The 2235-nt window shown below is 50.6% G+C and overlaps 1 pseudogene; it reads left to right on the plus strand.

Moving 5' to 3' along the window:
- Window positions 1-812: 812 nt before the first annotated feature.
- On the plus strand, window positions 813-1954 carry LOC147091589 (uncharacterized; annotated as a pseudogene).
- Window positions 1955-2235: the final 281 nt, after the last annotated feature.

The raw sequence follows: 2235 nt of genomic DNA on the forward strand, positions 1-2235 counted from the left end.
CAATGAGGTGGGGTCACAAGAGGTCAAATTTTGCAGATGCTGGGGTCTGTATGAAAAACAGAAAAAAATACTTTGCTTGAAATCACAGCAGGCCCGGCCGCATCCCTGCAGAGAGAACAAGCCAATGACGACTCGAGTCTGGATGACTCTACATCTGGTGTGGTTACATGTAGCGTGACATGAACCTAAGATCCCGGTTGAGGCCGTCCTCATGAGTGCAGAACTTGGCTATCAGCCTCTGCCCTAAGCTTGACATGTATGCTCAAGCTGTCAGGAGATGCATCAACGCCAGAATCATCAGCCACACTCACCAAACAGTCCAGAATGTCACCTGAGCACAACGCAACGACATCTACTCTCTCAAGACCAACGACAACATCGTCATCAAACCAGCAGGAGGAGCCATCGTCATACAGAATAGAATGGACTATTGCAAAGAAGCATACCGACAACTGGACAACCAGGAATACTACAGACAGTTACCCGCAGGTCCGACCAAAGAACACACCCGCCAACTCAACAGACTGATCAAGACCTTCGATCCAGACCTTCAGAGTATCCTACACGCTCTCATCCCACGTGCTCCCCGCGTAGGAGCCTTCTACTGCCTCTCAAAGATACACAAAGCCAACACGTCCGGACGTCCTATCGTATCAGGCAACAGAACCCTGTGTGAGAAGCTCTCTAGATAAATCGAGGGCATCCTGAAACCCATCGTAACGGGAACCCCCAGCTTCTGTCACGACACTACAGACTTCTTACAGAAACTCAGCACCCACGGACCAGTTGAACTAGGAACACTCCTCGCCACGATGGACATCTCGGCACTCTACACCAGTATCCCCCACGATGAAGGCATCGCTGCGACAGCCTCAATACTCAACACCAACAACAGCCAATCTCCAGACGCCATCGTTAACTCATCCGCTTCAGCCTTGACTACAATGTCTTCACCTTCGACAACCAGTTCTTTACCCAAACACACAGAACAGCCATGGGGACCAAATTCGCACTCCAATACGCCAACATCTTCATGCACAAGTTCGAGCAAGACTTCTTCACTGCACAGGACCTCCAACCAAACCTATACACCAGATACATCGACGACATTTTCTTCCTATGGACCCACGGCGAAGAATCACTGAAAAGACTACACGATGACATCAACAAGTTCCATCCCACCATCAAACTCACTAGGGACTACTCCTCAGAATCGGTTTCATTCGTGGACGCACGAATCTCCATCAAAGATGGACACCTCAGCACTTCACTCTACCTCAAGCCCACGGACAAGCTCACGATGCTCCTCTTCTCCAGCTTCCACCCTAACCACGTTAAAGAAGCCATCTCTTATGGACAAGCCCTGCAAATACACAGGATGTGCTCAGACGTGGAGGAGCGTGATCGACACCTACAGACGTGAAAGACGCCCTCGTAAGAATGGGATATGATGCTCGACTCATCGATCGACAGTTCCGATGCAACACAGTGAAAAATCGCATAGACCTCCTCAGAAGACAAACACGGGACACAACCAACAGAGTACCCTTCGTCGTCGAGTACTTCCCCAGAATGGAGAAAGTATGCCATGATCTCCGCAGCCTTCAACATGTCATCGACGACGATGAACACCTCACTAAGGCCATCCCCACACCTCCACTACTCGCCTTCAAACAGCCGCCTAACCTCAAACAGACCATCATTCACAGCAAATTACCGAGCTTTCAGGAGAACAGCCACCACGCCACCACACAACCATGCGCCGGCAACCTCTGCAATTCATGCCAGATCATCAACACAGATACCATCATCACACGTGAGGACACCACCCACCAGGTACATGGTTCATACTCATGTGTCTCGGCCAACGTTGTCTACCTCATACAGTGCAGGAAAGGATGCCACGGAGCTTGGTACATTGGCGAGACCATGCAGACACTGCGACAATGGATGAATGGACACTGCACAACAATCGCCAGGCAGGAGTGTTCCCTCCCAGTCGGGGAATGCTTCAGCAGTCAAGGACATTCAGCTTCCGATCTTCGGGTAAGCATTCTCCAAGGCGGCCTTCAAGACACACAGCTACACAAAATCGGCGAGCAAAAACTGATAGCCAAGTTCTGCACTCCTGAGGATGGCCTCAACCGGGATCTTGGGTTCATGTCATGCTACATGTAACCCTACCTGACGTAGAGTCATCCAGACTCGAGTCGTCGTTCGCTTGTTCTCTCTGCA

This window comes from Somniosus microcephalus, unplaced genomic scaffold (genome assembly GCF_052327205.1).
Source record: "Somniosus microcephalus isolate GS21.2 unplaced genomic scaffold, FLI_Smic_1.0 unresolved_chr3, whole genome shotgun sequence".
NCBI classification, from domain to species: Eukaryota; Metazoa; Chordata; class Chondrichthyes; order Squaliformes; family Somniosidae; genus Somniosus; species Somniosus microcephalus.